Source organism: Takifugu rubripes, unplaced genomic scaffold (assembly GCF_901000725.2).
Source record: "Takifugu rubripes unplaced genomic scaffold, fTakRub1.2, whole genome shotgun sequence".
NCBI lineage: Eukaryota > Metazoa > Chordata > Actinopteri > Tetraodontiformes > Tetraodontidae > Takifugu > Takifugu rubripes.
The window spans coordinates 378,087-405,826 of record NW_021821636.1 but is presented as its reverse complement, the minus strand read 5'-3'; the positions used below and the strand labels follow the sequence as shown (position 1 = coordinate 405,826).

At 40.3% G+C, this 27,740-nt stretch overlaps 6 long non-coding RNA genes across 6 annotated transcripts; all 6 read left to right on the top strand.

The window, feature by feature from the left end:
- The first annotated feature begins 1,646 nt into the window (after positions 1-1,646).
- LOC115248455 (uncharacterized) lies at positions 1,647-3,475 on the top strand. Its single transcript, XR_003887332.1, has 3 exons — positions 1,647-1,705; positions 2,420-2,548; positions 2,673-3,475. It is a non-coding gene; the product is annotated as an uncharacterized lncRNA (long non-coding RNA).
- Positions 3,476-4,131: 656 nt separating this feature from the next.
- LOC115248460 (uncharacterized) lies at positions 4,132-8,091 on the top strand. Its single transcript, XR_003887338.1, has 4 exons — positions 4,132-4,770; positions 7,279-7,515; positions 7,597-7,857; positions 8,032-8,091. It is a non-coding gene; the product is annotated as an uncharacterized lncRNA (long non-coding RNA).
- Positions 8,092-8,240: 149 nt separating this feature from the next.
- Positions 8,241-9,189, top strand: LOC115248458 (uncharacterized). Its single transcript, XR_003887335.1, has 3 exons — positions 8,241-8,292; positions 8,473-8,568; positions 8,726-9,189. It is a non-coding gene; the product is annotated as an uncharacterized lncRNA (long non-coding RNA).
- Positions 9,190-16,910: 7,721 nt separating this feature from the next.
- On the top strand, positions 16,911-17,668 carry LOC115248463 (uncharacterized). Its single transcript, XR_003887342.1, has 3 exons — positions 16,911-16,972; positions 17,058-17,171; positions 17,298-17,668. It is a non-coding gene; the product is annotated as an uncharacterized lncRNA (long non-coding RNA).
- A 4,683-nt stretch (positions 17,669-22,351) lies between these two features.
- LOC105419295 (uncharacterized) lies at positions 22,352-26,258 on the top strand. Its single transcript, XR_003887340.1, has 3 exons — positions 22,352-22,403; positions 25,208-25,303; positions 25,459-26,258. It is a non-coding gene; the product is annotated as an uncharacterized lncRNA (long non-coding RNA).
- LOC115248457 (uncharacterized) lies at positions 22,759-24,243 on the top strand. The gene is made up of 2 exons (XR_003887334.1): positions 22,759-23,250; positions 23,404-24,243. It is a non-coding gene; the product is annotated as an uncharacterized lncRNA (long non-coding RNA).
- Positions 26,259-27,740: the final 1,482 nt, after the last annotated feature.

The following is a 27,740-nucleotide window of genomic DNA, read 5'->3' as shown; positions in this document are numbered from 1 at the left end:
GACGTCTCTTGTAGCCTTTGTGCAGAATTTGAAATGTGTGGAAAATGCACTTGTTCAGGTGGATTTTTCTGGAAGCATTCCTACCCTGCTCTCCACATCTGGACCTCTCAGAGGACGTGGCTGTTGGAGCAGACCTAAAGAATTGCATTAAGGCCACTCCACTCAGCATTTTGCCATTTAGAGCTCAGAGGGACTCCTCTGGAAATGGCAGCTCTGTGTTCAACGCTTACCATCACAATTAATTTATTAAAAAATATTATGAGCCTAAATGCCAAAGATTAACCCAAATCTGAACCTAAATTTAAATGTTAATGTTTATCTCCATGTAGGTTTTCATTCAGCCAGGTCATAGTAATCCATTAAGGTATTAAGGAATTATTTTAATTAACTAAAATTGTTGATGTGAAGTTCATTTGATCTATTTACTATTGGCTGAAGATGTGTTTGCATGAGCAACATCTTCATGAGTGAATGTCCTTAGTCCTGTGGAAGCTTTAATAAAGGAGAGGAAATTTATTTTTGAATGTTTTTACTCATATTTCTAAGTTCTTTGCTGTTCAAATCTGCCTTTTCTGTACATTTGTGCACTGACGATTCTGTAAAGAATAAACAGATTAATCTGAAGTGATCAATCATGTGAAATTAGAAAGTTTATTAGTTTCTAAATGTTTTTGAATGTTGATTCATCTCTTTTAAAAAAATCAGAACCGCTGATCCCACTGTGAGGGTCCAGAGTTTTGACTCCATTTGTTTGTGTGTTTCAGGTTCCCATTCTCTTGAGTTCTTGTCTACAGGACGTGTTCAGCCTGGATCTGGGCCCCATTTTGAACAAGTTACAGAGTTTGATGGAGTTGTGATCTCTCACTGTGACAGTGGGACACAACAAGAACACTTCAAACCCGTCCTGGAATCCCACAACTTACCTGGGACCTGTGAGGTGGCCCTTAATGATGCTTTTGATGCTCTCATAGAGATTTCTAAATTCATCAATCACACACGGAGTAAGTTTGTAGCACATTTGCTTTATAACGTGTTTATTTTGTTGAAAATGAACTGAACATTTTACATGAAATAATCCTTGTAGATGTTCAACGGCGGCGTGGCTGCATCACGTCAGACGAGAGGCTCGAATCTGCTTTTGACAACTGGGCAGTGAATGGAGAGGGTTTCATTCAGTTTGATGCTGGAGCTCAGAAGTGGAAAGCCCTGTCTCCTTCTGCAGAAATGATTAAAGATTCGTGGAACAGCTATGAGGCTCGGAACCATTTCTATGGACACTTCATCAATAAACAATGTCCAGAAATGATCCATCAGATCAAAATAAGAGAAGTTGAGAAAAGAACAGGTGAACTTACACACACACACACACACACACACACGTGGTTCACTGTTCAAAGAGTGACAACAGACAACCCTGATCATCACCTTTTCTATCCTCCTGCAGATCTCCGTGTGTTTGCCAAACCTGTTGATTTAACCAGGGCATTGCTGAAGTGCCACGTCACCAGTACTGACAAATCAGTGCGTTCAGTGTCTCTGACTGAAGACGGGGCCACCAAGGCAAACTGGATCACTGTAACTGGCCCGTTGCCTTCTGGGGATGGATCAGTGATCCTCATCCTGACAGCTGAGGTCCCCCTGATCCACACCAACATCTATGGCTGTGTTGTCCAAACAGAAGACAGAAACATCACTGTCATGTGGGGTGAGAACTTTACATTTACATACTGCTGCATGATTGTTATTGAGTCATGATCCAGGCTGCACACAGGCCAGTGGGATCTTATTGTTGCTGGGGGGGGTTCTGGTGTGTTGGGTACTCTGGTAAAAGTCCCTCATGAAGGAGGTCTGAAACGTTCCTGGTGATTCTCTGGTCTTTTCTGGCTGTTTCGATGCTGTTGAAACTTATTTTAGAGATTTTTCGGTCTCAACACAGTTTTTTTTCTTCCCATTTAATTAACAACATTTAACGTGCTTCACATGTTTCCAGAAAGAAACGAGCTACTACAGAGTTACAATTTGGTACAGGCAGTGGAATGTACAGAACCACTCTCTGCCAGCAGGGGGCGGTGCAGCAGCTCAGCGCTCACCTTTCTATGGTTTTGGCACAGAATTATATTATTATTATTATTATTATTATTATTATTATTATTATTATTATTAGTGGTTATTGAGTCAAAACAATACAGGCTAGAAATTTAACTTTGTGCTCAATTTTCAAATGATTGAGGTGTTTTGAAACATCTGATTTGAGAAATACTGGACTAGAGCTGTGTGAAAATAACAAATGTAACTGCTTCAATAGTGTAAATTGTGTCAGCTACATTTGTCAGCATCAACATTATTAGCTTACAGTCATAATTATTATTTTTATTACTGTGTTTTAATTAATAATGATGAATTTTCCCTTTCATTTCAGATGGAAACACACTTGATGGAAGAGAAATTCTTTACGCAACTGTTGATTGGCCATTTTGGAAAACTTTGAGCATTGTTACATTTTCATGTGTTTTTCTTCTAATCTGCACAACAGCAGTGGTGCTCAAACGTACGTTTCACTACTTTTGTTGAAACATTTATGTCAGTCTATTGTTATGAACAGATCAACAAGTTTCTGAAGGCTTACACCTGACAGCATCTATTAATTGTGCTTCCATTTAATTTCACCACAGACAATGAGAAGAAGATCAAAAGAAGAATGAAAAAGAGAATTCCAGGAAGCATGACAGAAACTGAGAAAGAAAACCTAAGAATGTCCCTTGTAATGAAACCATTACAAGACCCAAAGATTAATTGAAGAGGATTTTATCCACCAGAGATTCAAACAGAAATAACATCTATCAGACGGAATATTTTACTCCCCATATTGAAGGTGCACCTCTGCAGATTTTGGACGCTGCTCTAACCTTCACTGACTGTTGAAAGTGAAACAGATGAGGCTTCAGTGCTAACAAAATCACTAGCAAACACTAATCTACAAACGATGGCTTGGAGGAATGTCCAGGGAAATAACAGAATTGAAGCGGAGACTGTCAGCACAGCCAGCAGCCGGGACGTCCCGCTGAGAGAGACAGAGAGACGGGGACTGTGCCATTTAATAGGCAGCACCCAGGCACAGCCCGTCACTCCACTGGGGACCTGTAAGACCCCCAGTGTCCAGGAGGGGACACTGGGGTTGTCCCGTTGACAAAAGGAAAAGAAGAAACTTACGAAAGGGCAGCTCTCTTGACAATTGTAAATGTTTTCATTGAAATAAACTTTTGAAAACCACAATTTAACACCAGAAGATGGAGACAGTGGGACAATAAAAATCAAAGTATATCTGTGATTTTTGCCTATGTGAATAGAAAAAAAATGCCAGTGCTATGATGTTAGATCAATAAATGTGACAACTGTGTAATCATCCATTTTACAAGTATGAATCTCAGTTGGAAAATCTTGTGTAAGATAAATAAAATAACTTCTAACATGTGAATTAAGAGGGCAATCATTCCACAGCGAGAAAAACTCATTTCATTTCTTATAGTGGACATTCGGCAGGTTATAATCTCAGGTTCTGATCCAATAAATTAAAATAATCCCACACCAGTGTCATTCACTCATACAGAGCCATTGTTTGACCCTCCTTCATTAACGACTGTTGGCAGAAAGACTTGGGACTCAAAATCCTCCTGCTCAGTAGTTCAACCTGTTTCCATGTCGATAAGTCAGAACATCTACCAAGACAATGGGTTTGTCTGATGGTGTGTTTGAGTGACTTAACCTGTGAGCTTTGCACAGTGTATGAATATGCTAGCAATTAGCCTGAGCCACTATATGAAAACCAAATTGTTCAAATTGTCTCCCTGAAGTCCCCATCATGTGCTTTAGACCTTCCAAGTGTGTGTTTTTGTTCCTATGATGCCTGTGTGTCTGTTGACTTCAAAACAAAATCAGGTCCCCATTTCAAAACACCAGTTTTACTGTGTTGTACAGCAGAGAACTGTGTGTGCACGTTGGATACACTGTGGATGTGCATTTTAGCATTGCTATAGTGGGATTGATAATATTGCTTCCAGTCACAGCGTGTTCATGCCCCCATCAACGTGGTGATTGCCTCCCTGTAGACTGAAAACACCACTTCCTCTCACTTCCCTCCCCTCGAGCGCTGCTACACCAGCCTCTGCCACCTCTATTCTGGCCATTTTTGGTAACCCTGAGAAGTTTAATGCGAAACATGGTCATAAAAAAGGTTTTCCTAAAATTCTGAAACACTGTCTCGTGCCTTTTGGTGAGCTGAAACATTGGACCATTTTTTTAACACACACCTGGTTCACCAGAACTATTCCTGGGGCAAAACTCCCCAGATTAGGGTTTTCAGCAACAACTTAATTTCATCTCCCAACTTTGCCACAATCGCCCTCTTGGGTTTTTGTTCCCTGATTGATTCCCATGTAAGATTATATTTGCCAGTTTGAACTTCTCCGATTTTAGGTCCGCCCTTTTGTTTCCTCTGCCTTCCCACTTAAAGTTTATATTCTAAACTTTGAGACTTGGTTGAACATTAACATCTGCTGGCAAAGTGCATGTTCTCTTTGACACACCCTTCACTTCCCCACCGCTGTGGATACGACACTGACCTGTTGAGAACAAGCCGAGAACTTCGATGACAAATATTCTTGCCGTCCTGGAGAATTAGCTAAAGTCCATATACTTGGGAGATTATCAGCCACAGGAACGTGAAGAGAGGTCTTTTGGTTTTGTGGATCTAGCTGCTAGCAGCAGAATGTGGTGAGTAATATATTTTAAGGTAATGGAATAGGCTGGACCTTGTACGCTTAAAGAGCTCAACCTCAATCTTATTTATACGGCTCATTTAAAAAGATACAAAGTTGTTTCACAGGTCAAAAACTGACAAATAAATCTAAATATGGAACAGGGGAAAAACCATAGGAGAGACAACAGAAGTGTGTTAAATAAAGGTAATTATATTCCCACAGTTATCTTACAGGCACGCAAACTATTTTAAAGACTAGCCAAGAAAACTGGGTCCAACCTCGATCAGCTAAAAGGGAAGGAATCAACCCTAACCATAACCCTTTAGATCTGGGTATCGTTCTGCTCTGTGTGTATCCAAAATTATTCTCTCTGTATGAGCCTTTTTAACCGTTCTCTCCCCATTATTGAACCTGCTCTATGCTGGCTGTAAAACAGCCGCCCTGATAAACACCTGTGGCTGTGATGTGTTGGCAAGTCTTTAATAGCAAAGAACATGCTGTAATAAACTCCTGGAAGTAAATGAAAAGGGAAGTTATGAAGCGAAAATAAAGACTTTGTGGATCTATTTCTCTATGATCTGTTTCTATGTGTGCAAATTAGCACATTTGCACCGTTTATGTTCTTTGAACAACAGTCTAACGCTTGATTCTAAGTTACTTTAACTCCATTGGAACTTCTCTTGTAGCCTTTGTGCAGACGTTGAAATTTGCGACCAGTGTGGAAAATGCACTTGATCAGTTTGCCTGCAGAAGGGAGGAGACAACAGAGAGGGAGGCAGACAGAACACTTCCCCCCGTGGCACACGAGGTCCAGCTCTTATTGAACTGCGACCTTGGGTATTTCCTGGTACTGAACAAAGGCTCCGCCCACAAGGCGGTATCTTTCTCTCTTATTAACCCTCCCGGTGTACCGTACATTGAGTTGTGGTTGTCGCGCTTTGGACCCGCTTTTAAGAGAATCGGTCTTTATCACAATGAACTCTCGTCATGGTGCTTCCAGACTGTTTCAGATGAGGACAACAAGTGTTTAGCGACCTTCATTTAGAAGATGAACATTGGTCTTCTGTTTTGGATCCTGCTCCCAGCAGCAGAATGCGGTAAGTTGAGGAAACTTTCTTTACACGCACGTTCTGAAGAGAGTCGCCGGGCGGCCAGTGACGTGCGGTCAGGGGAGGCAGGTGAGGCGAAAAAAATAAAGTTTACATCAATAAATATTAATATTTTCTACGTATATGTGTTAAAAATGCATTTGGAGTATCCAAGGTAGTTTTCTCTGTCAACTGGACTGGGTTTCTTCTCTTGAAGACGTTTCGCCTTCTATCCAGAAGCGCGTTGCGTTCCTGGCTGAGCAGTGACTCATACAGAAGGCGCAGCAGTACTGCACACTGAGACTTCCGGTTGATAAAACCTTTGCTAAAGTACCTCTGCCCTGTGTGTGTGTGTGTGTGTGTGTGTGTGTGTGTGTGTGTGTGTGTGTGTGTGTGTGTGTGTGTGTGTGTGTGTTTTAATATTTAATACTTATTTAATAATTTTAATATCACAGGCTTATGCATGAAATAGTTGTCACTTGTTGATAAGGCATCTGTCTAAACACTGATTTTAAACCTATTTCCACCATTTCACTGAAATTGTTGTCTTTATCAGCATTTATTTGTCAAGAAATACAGTAATTCAACATGAAAATTTACATTCAAAAATGATGCATGAACAAGCTGGTCAAGATATTGTTTAGTCAGGAATCATTTAATTCTTGCAATATTTTTGGGTGTTAGTCAGCTCATTTTGTTGTCCTCATGTGGTTGTTGGTCTCAAACGGTCTCAAACTACCAAGAATGATCTCCCAGGTAACTGTCCAAACACAGATGTATTTTTTAGTTGTTGACTATCTGAGGATTTGCTTTGATTTTGATGCCTGCACACAGAGTACGAAGAGAGTGGAGATTAAACCTCTTTTCTTATTTGTGCCTGTTCAGGTGCTGTAGTAAACCTTGTTTATATTCAGTTTATGAGGAATGTATTATGATATTTTGGGTTATTGTTGGGTCTTTTGACCTGTTTCTCATCCTGCTGCTCCATGTTTCCTTCACAGCTTGTGGAAAGAGGCTGTTTTTCATTCTGGTTGTTTGTTTTTAGTGGTGTTTTGTCCAGTTGAGTGTTTGTGAAGAGGGATTATAGTAGGGGAACGAGGAAGCAGCCCTGAGGAGTTCTGGTGACCAGGATGAGAGGAGATGAGATGTGGGTTTTTATCCTGACATGTGGTGGTCTGGCTCAGAGAGGATCAATGATGATGATCAAAGAGATATTTTAGCTTTTTTTGATACCGTCCACCAATTTGAGCAGATACGACTCACAGCTTAAGGTTTAAAATAATTAACCATAATATTAAACTGTCTACATCTTTCAATATTAATTTGACAAGACCTGAGATTGGGATCAATTTATAACATGATTATTTTTGTCAGAACCGCTGATCCCACTGTGAGGGTCCAGAGTTTTGACTCCATTTGTTTGTGTGTTTCAGGTTCCCATTCTCTTGAGTTCTTGTCTACAGGACGTGTTCAGCCTGGATCTGGGCCCCATTTTGAACAAGTTACAGAGTTTGATGGAGTTGTGATCTCTCACTGTGACAGTGGGACACAACAAGAACACTTCAAACCCGTCCTGGAATCCCACAACTTACCTGGGACCTGTGAGGTGGCCCTTAATGATGCTTTTGGTGCTCTCAAAGCAATTTCTAAATTCATCAATCACACACGGAGTAAGTTTGTAGCACATTTGCTTTGTAACACATCTAAGAGGAATTAAAACCTTTAACTAAAGAGAAAAATAATCCTTGTAGATGTTCAGCGGCGGCGTGGCTGCATCACGTCAGACGAGAGGCTGGAATCTGCTTTTGACAACTGGGCAGTGAATGGAGAGGGTTTCATTCAGTTTGATGCTGGAGCTCAGAAATGGAAAGCCCTGTCTCCTTCTGCAGAAATGATTAAAGATTCGTGGAACAGCCGTGAGTCTCGGAACCATTTCTTTGGACAATTCATCAATGAAGAATGTCCAGAAATGATCCATCAGATCAAATTAAGAGAAGCGGAAAAAAGAACAGGTGAACACACTCTCTGGTCCAAAAAAATATAACGCAAAATATAATAAAATCACAGCTTTGAATCACTTCATTAAATTGGACATAATTCAGGAATTAACCTGAACACATACAAAAGTATCTTTTCTTCCCCTGGCTGGTCCCACCCTGATCATCACCTTTTCTATCCTCCTGCAGATCTCCGTGTGTTTGCCAACCCTGTTAACAGAACCAAGGCATTGCTGAAGTGCCACGTCACCAGTACTGACAAATCAGTGCGTTCAGTGTCTCTGACTGAAGACGGGGCCCCCAAGGCAAACTGGATCACTGTAACTGGCCCGTTGCCTTCTGGGGATGGATCAGTGATCCTCATCCTGACAGCTGAGGTACCCCTGATCCACACCAACATCTATGGCTGTGTTGTCCAAACAGAAGACAGAACCATCACTGTCATGTGGGGTGAGAACTTTACATTTACATGCTGCTGCATGATTGTTATTTACAGATCTATAGATTGTTTCTGGGCCCAATTGTAAATATAACTGGTAAAAAAGTTCAGGAACATATGATACACAATAATGCAAGGTTTTAAACCTAGTGTATTTTATTGTTATCGCCATAATTTTCCTTTTGTTTCAGATGGAAAAACACTTGCTGGTGTTAATTGGACATTTTTGGCTCCCATTTTGGTTTCATGTGTTCTTTTAATCTGCGCAACAGCACGGATGCTCAAATGTAAGTCTCACTACTTTTGTTGAAACATTCATCAGTCTGTCAGCTGATATTTTGGTATTAATGTTTCAATAATTAGCTTTATGATCAGATCAATGTTTGTAATGAAATATATCTGCCAACGTGTATTATTTGTGCCTCCATTTGTGTTTCACAATAGTCAAGAAGAGGATTGTTTCAAGTGATGAAGAACAACCACCAGTATCTTTAAGGAGTGATGAATTGATGGATAACCAGAAGAATGAATATTTGTCAAGATTGGACGAGAGACAAATGCTATGATCCAGAATATTTTTATTCTCCATATTAAAGTTGCTCCGTGTAATACAACTGAGCAGGGGATCAAAACACAAACATTTGCAGTGAACCAGCTTTAACGTTCACATTTACGACACTTTCAAACAGAGCAGTACATTAAACAGAACATACAGGTGAAGTCACAACAGTGATCAGGTGTAAAAAGCTAAAAAGCAAAAGAAACTTTTTATTATGTTCTTTTCCCTGTGACCTTTTATCTGTTATGTAAGCACTTTGGTTTCCTATTTAGACATTATAAAGCATTACACAAATAACTATTTCTATGTTAATGTAACATGACCAACAAACTACTGTTTAGTGAACCGTTTACTTAAACATTAATTTATTTCTTTGAGAGACTGATGATCAAATGTAACTCATGTTCTTTGATGATGTCATGTGGCACCAAGAATGTTGTCAATAAACGATTAATTTTAATTTAATGAAATTGAATATCAAAATAAATGTACATACTTGTTAAGATCTTCTTTTACTGTATTAAATGTCTTTATACTAAGATTGTCTTATTTTTACTTCCTTCATTAGAAGAATAGTTTATATTTTATATCAAGAGGCAGAATTTTTATTTACTCCAGATTATAAAGAACTTAAGATTTATTTTTATACATAAACATTTATTAGTGAGAAATGATATATATGTATATTTTTGTAACAATTTTCATGTAGATTGTTTTTTAAGATCTTTCACAAAAATAACGGTCAAGTGATTTGCATCAGTTTACTGAATTAGTCTAAAGTGTGTTCCTTTAAAAACACGTGCAACAAAGATGAAAAAGAAAGACATCGGACAGAAATGATCTAGTCCGTTTATACAACTAATTTATTGGCCTATCAGAGCGCTGCCAGATTAATAAATTATTGTTCACCCAGGTAATAGTGACTTTTATGGCTTTTCAAAAAAGCATCCACAGAAACTTCAGTGACGATATTTTCATGTCACCTTCGTATTATTATTGTCACATTCTACTAAATTTGTTTGGTAACATATGAAAACTCAAACACTTTCAAGATCTTAAATGATCCTAAAAGATCTTTAACATCTCAACATGTCTCTAAACTACAGACATCACCTTTTATAATACATTCAGTGAGAAGACATAAATGCATTGTTGTCAAACTTAGAAGAAGAATCAGTATCAGGGTTTCCTGCAGAATAGGATTTAGTAGTTTTATTTTCAGGACAATAACAACAAAAGCACCATTTAATGCTACTCATTAAAAACCAGTAGTAACAAGTACTCATGCAAAATCAAATCAAACAGTAACCTTCAGATGTTTTATGACATTCCAGACGCTATTCTGTAGGACCTCCAATATCAGTTTAGTAATAACTGCTATCTGCTCGTTGTGGAGGCTGATGGTGTCTGACCAAGATCTCCCCTGAGAAAACACAGACCAGCAGCTCAGCCTTCCAGAGAGAAGATGGAGCAGTTACAGAAGGAACAGGGGATGTTAAACTAGTACGGAATTAAAATGTCAATATAGAACATATTTCAACCAGTGAAGAGCAGGCAGCCAGGCTAAAGCAGCAAGAATGTAGCTCAGAGGAACAGAATTATAACTTTGTTCAACGATGGAACATTTATCACTTCAATTAAGGCAAAATAAAAAACAAACAAACAACAACAACCCTACAAAGTTATACTTATTAATTGTTCGTCACTTAAGTTTATGAAGAACATTTCACGTCTCGGTAAAATAAAAGTAAGGCGGGATCCAACTATTACACCCACTTCCGGTGTTTACTGTGTGATAAAGGTTCAAAAATTAACGATCGTACAGATAAAAAAAATCGTGACGGTGTTCTGAAGACGTTTGGTTCCCCAGCGCTGGAGAGACAACTTCATCTTTTCTCCTCTTTTGGATGCACAACAACAACAACAACATCGACAGCAAATAATTATGGACTTTTATTTGGGAAACGCAACTGCAGGAAGATGAAGTTCTGTCTTTTGCTTTACTGGGTTTTGCTGCCAGCAGCAGAATGTGGTAGGTGACACAACTGTAATGGCGAAAGTTTGGATTTGCAGGGTTGTTAGACGCCGCGCAAAGTTTGCCAAGTTTATTGAATCAAGTTTATTTTGGTCACCACGTGTTACACTCATCGAGAACCTCAGGCTCCGAACCGAACTGCAGCGTTGGAAACGCGCCTTTCTTGTCGCGCTCTTTGCGTCAAACACTTGAACAGATTCTCGAGAGAAGTTCCATGGACATCCAAAGATTTAAGACTGACTGATCCATGATCCACAACCACGTTTAAATATTAATAATAAAATACTGGCTAAAGACATGAAAACGAAAAAGAACATTTTATGGTTTGCTCTGGAGACCCGGAGAAGCTGCTTTATTAAGTGTAATAGTTCATGATCTTCCTTTTCTTCTTTCTTAAACTGGTGGTTGGTAGACTATGTTTCAGCTTATTACTGCAATCGACTGTTGAGTGTAGATCAGGAAGCAAGAAAATTTTATTTAAAAAAGCATTTATTCGGCCTGATATTTCTTCTGATTGTTTGGTACCTGTGTGACCTACAAAGCCTGAGTGAGACCCTCAAGAAGGGCACCAAATTTAAACAACGGGTGTCGTAGTTTCCAACCAGGTGTAATCCTGCAAAGACAGAATCCCGAACTCTGAGTGGCTGAGAGCCAGTGGATTTGAAATTAGGATCCTCCCAGGCGTGACGACGACGTGGATTATAAACTCCCACCGTTGCTCCTGATAACCACACTATCTTCAGCCAGAGATTCTTGTCTTCGTTATCTGGATCTACCCAAGAACACTGCCACTGCGCTCCTCTAACTCATTCCCTTTCCTTTCTCTCTCCTATTGCTCCTGCCTTTTTCCTTTCAGTTTGTGATTTGTTATTGTTTCAACTTCTTCCTTTTTCCTAATTTGACATTAAAACACAGTTTCCTGTGTTCCTGTCAGAACCTTTTGATGCAAAGACTCCATTTGTTTGTGTGTTTCAGGTTCCCATTCTCTTGAGTTCTTGTCTACAGGACGTGTTCAGCCTGGATCTGGGCCCCATTTTGAACAAGTTACAGAGTTTGATGGAGTTGTGATCTCTCACTGTGACAGTGGGACACGACAAGAACACTTCAAACCCGTCCTGGAATCCCACACCTGGGAGCTGCAGACCAGCATGTTATGATGTTTTTGATGCTCTCAAAGCGATTTCTAAATTCACCAATCACACACGGAGTAAGTTTGTAGCACATTTGCTTTGTAATTAGGAATTAACACCTTTAACTAAAGAGAAAAAACAATCCTTGTAGATGTTCAGCGGCGGCGTGGCTGCATCACGTCAGACGAGAGGCTCGAATCTGCTTTTGACAACTGGGCAGTGAATGGAGAGGGTTTCATTCAGTTTGATGCTGGAGCTCAGAAATGGAAAGTCCTGTCTCCTTCTGCAGAAATGATTAAAGATTCGTGGAACGGCTATGAGGCTCGGAACCATTTCTATGGACACTTCATCAGGAGATACTGTCTAGAAATGATCCACCACATCAAATTAAGAGAAATAGAAAAAAGAACAGGTGAACACACTCTCTGGTCCTAAAATAAAGCAGCCTGGTGTTGGTTATGAGCTAAAACTATGTTAAGAGGAAGAGTGAGCTGCTCATCACTGCTGGTTCCCTGTTCAAAGAGTGACAACAGACAACCCTGATCATCACCTTTTCTATCCTCCTGCAGATCTCCGTGTGTTTGCCAACCCTGTTAACAGAACCAAGGCATTGCTGAAGTGCCACGTCACCAGTACTGACAAATCAGTGCGTTCAGTGTCTCTGACTGAAGACGGGGCCCCCAAGGCAAACTGGATCACTGTAACTGGCCCGTTGCCTTCTGGGGATGGATCAGTGATCCTCATCCTGACAGCTGAGGTCCCCCTGATCCACACCAACATCTATGGCTGTGTTGTCCAAACAGAAGACAGAAACATCACTGTCATGTGGGGTGAGAACTTTACATTTACATGCTGCTGCATGATTGTTATTGAGTCAAAGCAATACAGGCTGAAATTTTAACGCTGTGTTCAAGTCTCAGTTAGTTTAGGTTTGTTAAAAATCTGATGTGAGAAATACTTGAACGCTGGGAAAATAAGAAATATAACTGTTTAAACACTGTGAATAGTGTCCGCTACATTTGTCAGCATCAACATTATTAGTTTATTATTGTAATTATTACTTTTATTACGATGTTTTTAGTAACAATGCTATTTTTTCTTTGGTTCCAGATGGAAACACACTTGATGGAAGAGAAATTCTTTCCACAAGTGTCAGTTGGACACAAATTTTGAGCTGCATTCTGTTTTTATGTGTTCTTTTTCTAATCTGCACAACAGCACTGGTGCTCAAATGTACCAGTAAGTATCACTACAGTAAATGTAACATTTAAGTCAGTCTGTCAGCTGCTGATTTAGTATTGTTGAAATATTTTAACAATAACATTTTTGTGGACAAATCATTGAGTTTCTAATGAGATCTACCTCTCAGCACATTAATTCATCCTCCATTTAATTACAACAAAATCAAGAATAATTATGATATAATATGATTTTGTAAAGTGAAGAAGGAGCAGAGGCATAAATGGTCTATTTTTCTGGCTGCTTAAGCTTTGAACTATTTATTTTCTTCCACAGATGATTTAACAGACTTACAAAAAGCACTAGAAATAAAAACGGGTCTAGGCTCTTAACAGGAGTGTCGTGATGTAAATATACAGTGGTTATGTTGGACAACTACTCTACACCCCAATACACGCGACACATTATTATCACCAACAAATGTTAGTCCCCATTTGAGCTGCATTGAATTGAATGGAACAGATTATTGTCTGTTAGCCTAACTTAATTGGTGTGTGTGTGTGAGGAACTGTAACATGAATGAGTTCATGCATACCATAGTTTCAGGGAGGAAGATCACTTTTCCATGATTTTTTTTACTAAGACTCCTAAATTGTGTTGAATGAACTCATTAACTGGAATGACCAGTGTCATCTTTTGAACCAGCCAGGCACTCTGGGTGCTAAAGCTCTGAACCTATAAATCACCCCTGGAAGAAATGAAAACACACTTCAGAAGCACCTTGAAGAATATTTAAGAGGATGATTGCATCAACAGAAAATGTTCTCTATTTGTTCTTTTTTTTCTAATAAATGTCTGCTTTCTAATATTGTATATTTTTATATCCTGTATTAAAATAAATGTTTTTTTGAGAGCCTGTGTGATACATATTTAAAGAACTTGGTTTTCTTTTACTCCAGTTTGAGGAAACATTTGATTGGGCTTGTTTTCCTTTAAAGGTCAGCTTCTCACTGACAAGATCATTATAGGATACATGAGTTTTAGTGTGAGAGCATATATTCAACCTCCTATTAGGTATTACAATTGCCAAAGGTATGACCATCATTACAGTGTGTAGGGGGGAGCAGAGGTGTGTGTGTGTGTGTGTGTGGGGGGGGGGGGGGCGGGTAGTAATAGCACAGTTAATGTAAATGTAACTGGGGAAACCGTACAGTGTGGAGAAAACAGTTGTAATTCAACAAGTCTGAGAAGAGCAGAGAACAGAGGCAGTGAAGATTGTGAGTAAAAATAAAAGAGTGGAAGAGATGAATGAAGCAAATAAATCATGTGTTTCATTTCAGAACTTTGCTGGATATGATCCCGGTGCAAGCACTTACTCTACATGGGCCAGTCAAAATCTCACCTGTGTGTGCGCTCCAGGAACAGGCTGGGGAAATGCCACTGTGGCTGAAGAGGAAACAGTTGGCTGCTAATTACTGGATTCATTCAAGAGGTCAGAGGGATGAACATCTTACAAAGGGGGTTCTGCTAGTGAGTTGGGAGGAGACAGCACAAAAGGGGGGTTTTGGGTGGAAGGGTGATGAGGTGGCCAAGGAAATGGGGGTGTATAACCATTAAAAGCAGGAGCAATGTTGACAGAGAAATTAATGATCAAAGTCAGAAGGCAAGAGTGTTGTGTGGGTAAAAGCAAATGAGCAGTGGCAACAGAGCGGGGAAACAGGTCAAGGGGAGGCATCTTCTTTCCAATACAAAGGAGGGACAATGCATCAAGGAGAAGGGAAAAGAGCAGGAAAGAGCAGGTTATAATAACAAGGTTAAGAATTAGGCAGAGCAACTTAGACAATGTGCTATACATTGTGGAGAAGCATCCATCTATGTGAGCAGTGTCATGAACTGGAGACAACAGAACATGTGCTTTTAATATGTAGGCATAATAGTGAGGAAAGGAAGATGATGGATGGACTGAGGAAACTGGGAATGGTGGATGTGGATGAGCTGGGTAGAGAGTTCAGGTGGGAGGAAAGAGCTTTATAAATTTCTTACGTACTGGTCTAGTAAAAAGGATGGAAGGATGGATACGCTAGATAGAGGACCAGAAGGTGGCAGCTCCAATATAGATGCCAACTGCCTTTAAAACCAAAAGAAATAGTGGAACAACAACAAAAGCAACAAGATGAAGATCGGTAAATTTGTCTGGTTCCGATCAGGACAAAAAGTAATGATGGGCAAATTAAGCTTTTGTGAATTCCCGAACCACTTGTAATGATTACTCGAAGTAATGATTACCTGAACTTGCAGTTCTAGCGCCCTCTTCTGGCGACCCGCGAGCCCTGCACTGCAGGGTTGGAGCCGCTATTGGTGACCGGGAGGCGCACACATGAGCTTTGTTTTGTTAAGGAGAAAATGCTGGTAAAATATGCCATAGCTTGGGTATTCTTGTGTAATTGTAGACTCAACGTTTTTATTGAGGTACGTTATTTTTTTTTTTCCACAGTATTGGGATTTAACCAGTTTATTTTTTTGCTCACAATTTCTCCACATTTGGAGAATATTCTTCTGCAGGGTACAGTAGATGCTGGCATGGCGGGGTGGGGAGAGGTGGAACGGTTGACGACAACGCCACCTGGGGAGTTTCACCCCAGGAATTAACCGGAAAACAGGCACGCGCAGATAAGGTTCTATTCCAGAGGCAGAGACAGGATTGAGGGTTAGGCACTACAATTTTATTTAATCCAATACTCAAAAAAATATAACTCTGCTGTATAATAGTTAAATTAACAAAAGGGGTGGACAGGGCTGGGGCCCCACCGGCAGGTAAAACTCAATTAGGGGAGATAAACAAACTAAAAACACCCGCGCTACTGCAAACAAAACCACACACGAGGGGTGATGAAAACGCCCTCCACCAGGGGTTGGGTCCCCGCCGTGGCCCGCAGCACCTGTCCACAAAGAAGAGAACAATTACATTTACAATGATAAACAATCAGACGCGACGAGCGCACGCGCACACACAGGCAAATAAATGGTGACCAGATCGTCTAAAAGAACAACGTCAACCAAGAAACGAAAAGCAACAAAACCTGAAAAAGTAAATATAAATTGATAAAATTTACACAATGTTAAGAGTCTAAAATTTAGGCAAAAGCTCCGTGGTCGCCTCGGCGGCACCACCACGTCTCAGCGCCGTTTCTCCGAGTCCAGGGGAGCGAGGGGAGAGGGAGAGAGAGAATCCCGAACTAAAGGACCGAGCCAAAGCAGCAGTGGGTCCAGTACGCGAGGTAGTCCGTGCCGACTGTTTGGTGGCGCCCCCACTCCGTGAGGGGTTCCCGCTGGGGCGACGCGACCCACTGACGTCAGCCGGCAGCCAACTGCAGCAAGAACAGCCCCATTAACATTTATCAACCGAGTGAGTGGGGGAGTCAGTGACGCGCATTGCTGCGCCTTACCTGCCCAGGGCAAACTAGCGCGCACGCCCTTACGGCAAAGCGCTCTAGGCGGGAGGAAGCACCAACCTTCTTGGCGCTGCCAGACAGCTCGCGCTGTGAAACAGTTTCTGTTGGTGGAACCGCCCAGATAAGCCGCAACCCCGCCGGACCGTCGAAGAGGGAAAACAGCTGAAGTCAGCTGGAGGCAGTGCCTTATATAAACCTTTTCTCCCCACCCACCAATTAATGCACTACCTCCATATGGCACCTGTTCGGAGCGCAGGCCACGCCCTGCCACACATGGAACCAACCAGGAAGAGATCTCAAGTCTGGGACCACTTTGAAATGGTGCCGCCGAACAAGGTAAGTGTTACAAACGTATTTTTCAACTCTTATTCACACAGTAACAAATAATAAACCACACACATATCTCATTTTTAATTTGCAGGTGAAGTGTTTGCTTTGTTCCCGACATATAATAACAACACGTCATCAATGATGAGGCATTACCGAGGCAAACATGAGAATGAAGCTGGTGCTGCTGTGATGACGTTTCCACCAGGTGAGTGGGTGCTGTTCCAGGCAATATTAAGAGTAACTTTTAAACTTTACTGCGCAGGTTTGGGTGTATAGAATTAGTTAATTAACTAAATGAATCTTGTTCTGCTAACTTCCATATTTTATGTAGCAGGAAGCAGGAGCTTGATGAAGCTCTAGTGGATTTCATAGTGAAAGATTCCCAGCCTTTCACTGTGGTGTCTGATCCTGGCTTCCGTGCTCTGGTGGCTAAACTGGATCCCACATGCACCCTTCCATCAAGGCAGACAGTTAAAGCCATGGCGGAGAGGAGGGATGTGGAAGAAAAGGAGAAGGCCAAGGCAGCCCTGCAGAATGTTGACAGTGTCAGCTTGAGCGCAGATATGTGGACCTCCATCAACATGGATGCGTATCTCGCTGTCACCTGTCATGCTATTCATGCAGGTGAACTCTCCACCACCCTGGTGGGAGTTCGGCCTTTTCCTATCAGTCACACAGCAGAGAACATCGCTGGAACTGCTCGAGAGCTTTCAAGGCAGGGGTGGGGGGGTGCACATATAAAATATAAAAATCTTATTGCGTTGCGGGCCGGAACTCAAACAAAATGGCAAAAGACCTTGGCATAAACCTCAATAGAATTATGAATGATAAACTCAGTGGGATAGAAACCACAAGCATCTTCTCTTTATCATCATTACTTGACCCGAGATTTAAAACACTCGGATTCCAAAGCCCTTCAAATGCCGAGTCAGCTGTGCACCGGTTAAAGTCGGAGTGTGCGGCATTGTTGCCGAATGCACCCACCCAAGAGGACCCACCATCCACTTCAACAGCACAGCCAGAACCAGCTGCTTCTTCCCAAGGTACAAAAATGATAGAATTTGGATCAATAGATTTATTTGCATTGATTCATGTACAGACTAAACTTTATGTAATGTTTTATTTTGAGTCATTGATCCGTGGAAGCTGTTGGACAGGGATGCTGAAGAAGCAAGAGCGTCCAGGAATGCCACCGCTGATGCCATAGTGGAGGTGCAGCGTTATCTGTCAGCCCCTCCACTTGAACGATCACAGGACCCTCTGGTGTACTGGACGACAAACAAAGCCCGATACCCAAACCTGCACCACCTGGCAAACCAGTACCTTGCAACACCAGCATCCTCTGTGCCCTGCGAGAGGGTGTTTTCTAAAGCCGGGGAAATGGTTTCAAAAAAGAGAAACCGCCTCAAACCCTCGACTGTGGAGAAACTGTTGTTTTTAAATAAAAATGCATAAGCACACCAGTTCACCCAAGCACCTTAGGCCCATACCCCCATCTGTTCCTAAAATATATAGAAAAATAATATTATAATAATAATACAACATCAAAAGTGCACAAACAGCAAAACTCAAAGTGCACGCTTGCTGGGTCATCAACCTTTTACATGGCTGCAGTACCACCAATGCGCCAGCAGATGACGCCCGCGTTCGAAATGATTAAAGCTTCGAGTAATGAACCAATTTTCAACACAATGGTCCAAAAGGGTTCAAAGCCTCATGAAACCTCATTTGGACATCACTACTTAAATGTGCAGGGAAGACAAGACAGGCCAAGCACAGCAACACTCCACAAAGCACCACAACCCTCCGGCCCTGATGGGCAGGCGCTCCCTCCTTAAGTAGGTGGCCAGATGTTAATTGCCCACACGTGCGCCTGCCTGCAGCGCAAACTGAGCTCCTCACGCCCCCTGGAGGGAAGACCAGGCACAACCCTGGACCCCAACAACTGTGTCCAGAAATGATCCGTCAGATCAAATTAAGAGAAGTTGAGAAAAGAACAGGAGAACATACACACACACACACACACACACACACACACACACACACACACACACACACACACACACACACGGGGTAACGGAGAGAGAGGGAATAACAACAGCAGCTTGTAAAGACAAATGAAGTCAATCTTACAACAAAATTTGCTTTAGAGACAGAGAACATGAAATCCAAACTGCAGAGCTCTTTTAGATCACCCCTCTTGTAGTGCTCCACTGTGCCTCTATGCATGATAGTCTGGAGTATTACACAGTGTCAGTTACAGTTCCCATCATCCATATGTTGTTTATAGTAACACGTCTATAATATATGAAATATCATTATTACAATAATAAATATTACAATACTTTCCATGTAAAGTAAAGTAGACCCATATACATTGTTTCATTGTTTTGGTTTTATTGTTATTTTATTCAATTTTTGTTATTTTGTTTGTTTCAATTCAGATGTAAAAACACTTGGTGGAAGACACATCCTCCATGTAAGTGTTGACCGGACATTTTTGAAAGTTTTCACCTCTGTTTTGCTTCCAGTTTTCTTTTTCACATGCATAACATCACTGTTGCTCAAAGGTAAGTCTCACTATTTTTGTTGTCGCCTTAAAATGAGTCCAAAACAGTTTTGTTGCTAAAATAGCAATAAAACACCATCGCTGTCTGTCAAGAATACAAGAAGAAAGAGCACGTCCCACGAGACCAAGACACAAATTATGTTGCTAGAAATTGATCATTTTAAATCCGGTTATCAGGAGTTTATGTGCTAAAATTCCAAACTGTCCGAAGGCGGTGTCAGTGAATCACGTGTTTGGACCCAGACGCCACCTCTATGGCGGGTATTTGATTGGTGCTGAACGGAGGCTCCGCCCACAATGCGGTTCCAGCGCTCTTTTTGAATTACGACTTTCTCGCTCAAACTTCCGCGACACTCGTCTAGTTTTAGACGCGCTTTTAAGAGAATCGGTCTTTATCACAAAGAACCCTCGTCACGGTGCTTCCAGACTGTTTCAGATGAGGACAACAAGTGTTTAGCGACCTTCATTTAGAAGATGAACATTTGTCTTCTGTTTTGGATCCTGCTCCCAGCAGCAGAATGCGGTAAGTTGAGGAAACTTTCTTTACACGCACGTTCTGAGCGCTGTGTTGCGCTTTTCTCAGGTAGAAATAGACAATCAATCAATCAGCTCTCTGTGTAGATGCTCTTCTCCCACATTTGGTCTTGTTCCTCTCAGATGCCCCCCAAAGACTCACACCATAAAAACCTATTAAAGATAAAAAAAATAGAGTACAATAAGAAATAAAATAGAATAAATAAAAAATAGAATATAAATATAAAACTATAAAAAAAACTCAAAAACGTATTCAAACGTATTCAAAAACGCCCTTTGTTTTTGTTTAGCTCTGCAATAAAAACATCAATAGCGAATAATGCACCAGGAAGCTGGTGAAATGCTTGAAGATATTTGGGCAGTGACACTATTCTAAACGCTAACATGTGCCACGGAACGTGGAAACTTCAGTGTTTCTGTTTCCAGTGCGTCGGGCTGTTCCTGACTGAGCCGTGACTCAAACAGGAGGTGGAGCAGTAGTGCACACTGAGACTTCCTGTTGATGCAACCTCTGCTAAAGTACCTCTGCCCTGTGTGCGTGTGTGTGTTTTAATATGTATTTAATATTTTAATATCAAAAGCATATGCATGAAAGTTGCAGTTAACTGTCCAAACACAGATGCATTTTTTAGTTGTTGACTATCTGAGGATTTGCTTTGATTTTGATGCCTGCACACAGAGTACGAAGAGAGTGGAGATTAAACCTCTTTTCTTATTTGTGCCTGTTCAGGTGCTGTAGTAAACCTTGTTTATATTCAGTTTATGAGGAATCTATTATGATATTTTGGGTTATTGTTGGGTCTTTTGACCTGTTTCTCATCCTGCTGCTCCATGTTTCCTTCACAGCTTGTGGAAAGAGGCTGTTTTTCATTCTGGTTGTTTGTTTTTAGTGGTGTTTTGTCCAGTTGAGTGTTTGTGAAGAGGGATTATAGTAGGGGAACGAGGAAGCAGCCCTGAGGAGTTCTGGTGATCAGGATGAGAGGAGATGAGATGTGGGTTTTTATCCTGACATGTGGTGGTCTGGCTCAGAGAGGATCAATGATGATGATCAAAGAGATATTTTAGCTTTTTTTGATACCGTCCAATTTGAGCAGATACGACTCACAGCTTAAGGTTTTTTAATTAACCATAATATTAAACTGTCTACATCTTTCAATATTAATTTGACAAGACCTGAGATTGGGATCAATTTATAACATGATTATTTTTGTCAGAACCGCTGATCCCACGGTGAGGGTCCAGAGTTTTGACTCCATTTGTTTGTGTGTTTCAGGTTCCCATTCTCTTGAGTTCTTGTCTACAGGACGTGTTCAGCCTGGATCTGGGCCCCATTTTGAACAAGTTACAGAGTTTGATGGAGTTGTGATCTCTCACTGTGACAGTGGGACACAACAAGAACACTTCAAACCCGTCCTGGAATCCCACAACTTACCTGGGACCTGCACAGCAGCATGTTATGATGTTTTTGATGCTCTCACAGAGATTTCTAAATTCATCAATCACACACAGAGTAAGTTTGTAGCACATTTGCTTTATAACGTGTTTATTTTGGTGAAAATGAACTGAACATTTTACATAAAATAATCCTTGTAGATGTTCAGCGGCGGCGTGGCTGCATCACGTCAGACGAGAGGCTTGAATCTGCTTTTGACAACTGGGCAGTGAATGGAGAGGGTTTCATTCAGTTTGATGCTGGAGCTCAGAAATGGAAAGTTCTGTCTCCTTCTGCAGAAATTATTAAAGATTCGTGGAACGGCTATGAGACTCGGAACCATTTGTTTGGACAATTCATCAGGAGATACTGTCTAGAAATGATCCATCAGATCAAATTAAAAGAAACGGAAAAAAGAACAGGTGAATAAACACACACATATATTTGTACTTGTATCTTTGTGAGGACTTACACAGATTCATGAAATACCTGTTTTTTATGACACAGCATGTAAAATCAAACAACCACACAGATTTGGCTCATTGGACATAATTCAGGAATTAACCTGATCACATACAAAAGTATCTTTTCTTCCCCTGGCTGGTCCCACCCTGATCATCACCTTTTCTATCCTCCTGCAGATCTCCGTGTGTTTGCCAACCCTGTTGACAGAACCAAGGCATTGCTGAAGTGCCACGTCACCAGTACTGACAAATCAGTGCGTTCAGTGTCTCTGACTGAAGACGGGGCCCCCAAGGCAAACTGGATCACTGTAACTGGCCCGTTGCCTTCTGGGGATGGATCAGTGATCCTCATCCTGACAGCTGAGGTCCCCCTGATCCACACCAACATCTATGGCTGTGTTGTCCAAACAGAAGACAGAAACATCACTGTCATGTGGGGTGAGAACTTTACATTTACATACTGCTGCATGATTGTTATTGAGTCGTGATCCAGGCTGCACACAGGCCAGTGGGATCTTATTGTTGCTGGGGGGGTTCTGGTGTGTTGGGTACTCTGGTAAAAGTCCCTCATGAAGAAGCTCTGAAACGTTCCTGGTGATTCTCTGGTCTTCCTCCATCTGAAAGCAGACCTTTGGATCTTTTCTGGCTGAGATTACAGCAGTGTTGGTCATTAGCTCTGTCAGAAACGGCTGTTTCGATGCTGTTGAAACTTATTTGAGACTTATTTTCTCTCCACAAGGTTTTTTTTGGCCCATTTAATTAACAACATTTAACGTGCTTCACATGTTTCCAATAATAAACGAGCTACTACAGAGTTACAGTTTGGTACAGGCAGTGGAATGCACAGAACCACCCTCTGCCAGCAGGGGGCGCTGCAGCAGCTCCGCACCCACCTTTCTATCGTCTTGGCACAGAATTATCAGTGCGCAACGTTGAGCTTCAGTCTGTGTCCAGGCCTCAGACAACTGTCGGCATGTCACGTTGGTCCAGACAGTTAATAAATGTAACAGTTGAAATACTCTAAATAGAGTCAATTACACTTTCTGTTATTCGGAGCACAGCTTTCAAAATATTAAAAATAAGTTTATTACAATAACACATGACGACAAGTATGGCCAGTTTGGTGATTACAATAATCATGTTTTTGTTGTTTATACTCTTTTATGAGCAGATGGAAACACACTTGATGGACGACACGTCCTTTATGCAGGTGTCCCGATGAAGTTTTGGATTATTATCGGCATCATCTTTGTTTGTTGTTTAATCTCCGTAATGACTCTTTTGTGTAAGTCTCACTTCTTTGATTGTAACTTTCAAGTCAGTCTGTGAGCTGATATTTTACTATTGTGGCCCTGCATTAATAGAATGTTAATGATGTTTCTTGTGAAATACACCTGTCAGCATCTATTAATTGTTCCTTCATTTTATTTCTTCATAGGCACAAGGCAGAAAAAGTGGTGAGGAAACTTTTCTCATGAGTCCATTGATGAATAACTGGGGGAAGATGGATTTTATCCACGGAGGACTTGAGCAGAGATGACATCAATGATCCAGGATGTTTTACTCTTCATGCTGAAAGTGCACGTCTATAGAAACGTGTAGACCTGAACAGAGGATCCAAAGTCACATGTGCTGTAATATTTGGACTGTGTTGTCATCCAGTAGCAGAGCTTTGGGACTTATGCTGCTGACAAGGGTCTAACCTTCACTGACTGTCATCTTTTTTAAGAAGCCAAGAAGCCAAACTATGGAAAGCTTTAGCACTTTGACCCTAAATTCAGTAATAATGATCTTGAACTTCTTAAATCAGAGCTTAACACTCATCTTTCAAAACTGCCTTTAAACACCTCGTAATGCTGTCACATTATGTCTGGTTTCATTTATTGTTGTGTTATTTACTCATTCATCTCTCCTTTATTTTGTTTGCATCATCTTTATTTATTTTATGTAAAACACTGGTTACTTATTTCGACATTGTAAAAATCTTTTATGTTGTTGAATGTTTGATGACTTTATTTCTGTTTCTGAAAGACTGGTTTCAGTTACATCCTTGGTGTTGAAATTTAACTCTGAAGTTCTTCCTTGAAGAATCTAACAAATTCATGTGAAACTGGTCGACTAATATTGTGTGTAAAATAGTAAACTGTTTAACAGTGTTTGTAACTAACTTGCAGGACCTGATGTGTGAAGTCCTTAAGAGTTTCTATTTTTTCCATTATTAAATGTTTGTAAATATTGTATGTTTTTACTTCCTGCAATAAATGAGTTTTAATTTTAAGAGCTTGTGTGATAATGTTTATTTTCATTTACATGAGGAAATGTCTGATTAGATGAGGTGGTTAACATTGTCTCATCACAGCAACAAGGTTGTGGGTTCCAATCCCCTGGGATCGCAGCTTTATCAGTGCAGTTTGGAAGTTCTCCCAGGATGTTTCATGAAATGACCACTGACTCTTTTAGTTCATTTGTGTTTTACCCATTTTGAAAATAACAACTTTAATTTGGCCAGTCAAAGCAATACAGGCTGCATATATGTCAATTATTCAAGGGATGAAACACAACTGGACATTAATCGGATTGATTCATTTCATGTTTGTCATTTGAATCTGGAAGCAGTTGAGTCCAGACAAGTCACATGTGATGCATATTTGATCAAAGGGGTAGAACAAGGACACTTACGGGAGATTGGAATGTACTTGGTAGCTTGCAAACTTAGTGCTGGAACAGTGCTTGATTGAGGATGTTTCACAAGCACGAGGAAGCAAGGACTAATGGGTCTGCATTTTGAGAAATGGTTGATGAATGTTCTCAATCATCCAGGTCAAAAATGAATTCTTGGCTCAAGGAAGTTCACCTGAACTTTGTTTTCACCTCTTATCTGAGAGGCTTCTTCAATTGTAAATGAACTAGTGGGAATCCCACAGTTGTGCTGTGCTGAGTCACTGAGCGTTATTGTTCATGCTCATGAGGGTCAGTGGTAATTTGCTTTGCTTTGCTTTCTTCAAATAAGTGTCCCTTATCTTTTGGGTGTAGCTGGATGGCCAAATCCTGACCTGAGGAGCTGGCGTTGCATCTGTACAGTGGTTGTTTAGTCTCACCAATGTACAGATCTATAGATTGTTTCTGGGCCCAATTGTAAATATAACTGGTAAAAAGGTTCAGGAACATATGATACAGAATAATGCAAGGTTTTAAACCTAGTGTATTTTATTGATATTGCCATAATTTCCCTTTTGTTTCAGATGGAAAAACACTTGCTGGTGTTAATTGGACATTTTGGGCTCCCATTTTGGTTTCATGTGTTCTTTTAATCTGTGCAACAGCATGGATGCTCAAATGTAAGTCTCACTACTTTTGTTGAAACACTCATCAGTCTGTCAGCTGATATTTTGGTATTAATGTTTCAATAATTAGCCTTATGATCAGATCAATGTTTGTAATGAAATATCTGCCAACATGTATTATTTGTGCCTCCATTTGTGTTTCACAATAGTCAAGAAGAGGATTGTTTCAAGTGATGAAGAACAACCACCAGTATCTTTAAGGGGTGATGAACTGATGGATAACCAGAAGAATGAATATTTGTCAAGATTGGACGAGAGACAAATGCTATGATCCAGAATATTTTTATTCTCCATATTAAAGTTGCCCCGTGTAATACAACTGAGCAGGGGATCAAAACACAAACATTTGCAGTGAACCGGCTTTAACGTTCACATTTACGACACTTTCAAACAGAGCAGTACATTAAACAGAACATACAGGTGAAGTCACAACAGTGATCAGGTGTAAAAAGCTAAAGAAACTTTTTATTATGTTCTTTTCCCTGTTACCTTTTATCTGTTATGTAAGCACTTTGGTTTCCTATTTAGACATTATAAAGCATTACACAAATAACTATTTCTATGTTAATGTAACATGACCACCAAACTACTGTTTAGTGAACCGTTTACTTAAACATTAATTTATTTCTTTAAGAGACTGATGATCAAATGTAACTCATGTTCTTTGATGATGTCATGTGGCACCAAGAATGTTGTCAATAAACGATTAATTTTAATTTAATGAAATTGAATATCAAAATAAATGTACATACTTGTTAAGATCTTCTTTTACTGTATTAAATGTCTTTATACTAAGATTGTCTTATTTTTACTTCCTTCATTAGAAGAATAGTTTATATTTTATATCAAGAGGCAGAATTTTTATTTACTCCAGATTATAAAGAACGACTTGCTTAGACTTATTTTTACACATAAAATAAACATTTATTAGTGAGAAATAATAATATATATGTATATTTTTGTAACAATTTTCATGTAGATTGTTTTTTAAGATCTTTCACAAAAATAAGGCTCGAGTGATTTGCATCAGTATACTGAATTAGTCTAAAGCGTGTTCCTTTAAAAACACGTGCAACAAAGATGAAAAAGAAAGACATCGGACAGAAATGATCTAGTCCGTTTATACAACTAATTTATTGGCCTATCAGAGCGCTGCCAGATTAATAAATTATTGTTCACCCAGGTAATAATGACTTTTATGGCTTTTCAAAAAAGCATCCACAGAATCAGTATCAGGGTTTCCTGCAGAATAGGATTTAGTAGTTTTATTTTCAGGACAATAACAACAAAAGCGCCATTTAATGCTACTCATTAAAAACCAGTAGTAACAAGTACTCATGCAAAATCAAATCAAACAGTAACCTTCAGATGTTTTATGACATTCCAGACGCTATTCTGTAGGACCTCTAATATCAGTTTAGTAATAACTGCTATCTGCTCGTTGTGGAGGCTGATGATGTCTGACCAAGATCTCCCCTGAGAAAACACAGACCAGCAGCTCAGCCTTCCAGAGAGAAGATGCAGTTACAGAAGGAACAGGGGATGTTAAACTAGTACAGAATTAAAATGTCAAGATAGAACATATTTCAACCAGTGAAGAGCAGGCAGCCAGGCTAAAGCAGCAAGAATGTAGCTCAGAGGAACAGAATTATAACTTTGTTCAACGATGGAACATTTATCACTTCAATTAAGGCAAAATAAAAAACAAACAACAACCCTACAAAGTTATACTTGTTAATTGTTCGTCACTCAAGTTTATGAAGAACATTTCACGTCTCGGTAAAATAAAAGTAAGGCGGGATACTGCGGGATCCAACTATTACACCCACTTCCGGTGTTTACTGCGTGATAAAAAATTCAAAAATTAACGATCGTACAGATAAAGAAAATCGTGACGTGTTCTGAAGACGTTTGGTTCCCCAGCGCTGGAGAGACAACTTCATCTTTTCTCCTCTTTTGGATGCACAACAACAACAACATCGACAGCAAATAATTATGGACTTTTATTTGGGAAACGCAACTGCAGGAAGATGAAGTTCTGTCTTTTGCTTTACTGGGTTTTGCTGCCAGCAGCAGAATGTGGTAGGTGACACAACTGTAATGGCGAAAGTTTGAATTTGCAGGGTTGTTAGACGCCGCGCAAAGTTTGTCAAGTTTATTGAATCAAGTTTATTTTGGTCACCACGTGTTACACTCATCGAGAACCTCAGGCTCCGAACCGAACTGCAGCGTTTGAAACACGCGCCTTTCTTGTCGCGCTCTTTGCGTCAAACACTTGAACAGATTCTCGAGAGAAGTTCCATGGACATCCAAAGATTTAAGACTGACTGATCCATGATCCACAACCACGTTTAAATATTATTAATAAAATACTGGCTAAAGACAGGAAAACGAAAAAGAGAACATTTTATGGTTTGCTCTGGAGACCCGG